A 1,183-nucleotide genomic window follows, 5' to 3' on the forward strand; every position below is an offset into this window, starting at 1 on the left:
AAGTAGCCACGGTGCAGCCGGGTAAGAGGAGCCAACGGCAAGGTTTGCTCTAGGTGCCCAAGGACGAAACGGAGAGCTCGGAGCATTCTCCGAAGCTTGAAGTGACTGAAGTTGTGGACAACGTCTGGCACTATGTCCGGTGATTTGACACAGCTGACACTTGCCCAAATACGGCTTTGAAAAGCGACCATCGGGTCTGTTTTTGTGCTGCGAGGGCTGCCAGTAAGAATTGTTCTGGTTATAGCGCTTACCAGAGTTATTGTTGCGGTTGTTGGACTGGTTGTTGCGGTGCTGAGCGTTGTTGGCAGAGGCTGGAAGTAGGGACGTTGAAGCTGCTTGTTTGGACAAAAGCTTGGATTCATGATTAAGTAATCTCTCATGAACCTCTGTGATTTGCGGAGGCTTGTCTTTGGCAGCAATCTGGTCAATAACTGGCTTGTAGTCATCGGGAAGGCCTTCTAGAATGTGTTCGATTTGATCATCATGTTCGAGAGGACTTCCGAGAAGAGCCAACGTATCAAGACGAGATGTGATGCCCTGAATGTATTCGTCAATTGTCATGGCGCCTTTGTGGAAAACCTTGAGTTGGTCCTTCAACGTGCGGATGTGGGTGCGAGATGGATTCGCATAAGTGTTGGCAAGTTTCTCCCAGATCTGAGCAGCCGTGGTTGTGCGAGTGACGAGCTGCTGGAGTGGTGAGGAAATGGATCCGATGAGTGCACTATAGATCAACTTATCCTGTCGCTTCCATTTGGTGTAGGCAGGATTTGGAGAGGTTACGGATCCAACCGTAACAGTGGCAGCAGGACCTTCAGCTTCATCGAGATGTTTGGTGAGTTCATAGCCATCTAGGAGAGAGTGGACTTGTAGTTTCCACACAATGTAGTTTGTGTTGGTCAGCTTTGTTATGTTGGACATATTGATGTGGTGAACGGTGTTGGCGTTTATGGTGATGGCGGTATTGTTTTCTGTGTTAGCCATGGTGACGGCTCACGAGAAAGAAGAAAAGAATTTTAGGTTTTTTTTAGGAGTGAATGCTCTGATACCATATAAGGATTGAAAATATCTTATTGATTGAGAATGAGGCTTACATCTATTTATACAATCCTAAGGGAATTAGGGTAAAACTAATTTACATAATTTACAATTAGATCCTTAAGTTAGTGTTACTCTTATATATGTT

Source organism: Arabidopsis lyrata (assembly GCF_000004255.2).
Source record: "Arabidopsis lyrata subsp. lyrata unplaced genomic scaffold ARALYscaffold_347, whole genome shotgun sequence".
Taxonomy (NCBI): Eukaryota; Viridiplantae; Streptophyta; class Magnoliopsida; order Brassicales; family Brassicaceae; genus Arabidopsis; species Arabidopsis lyrata.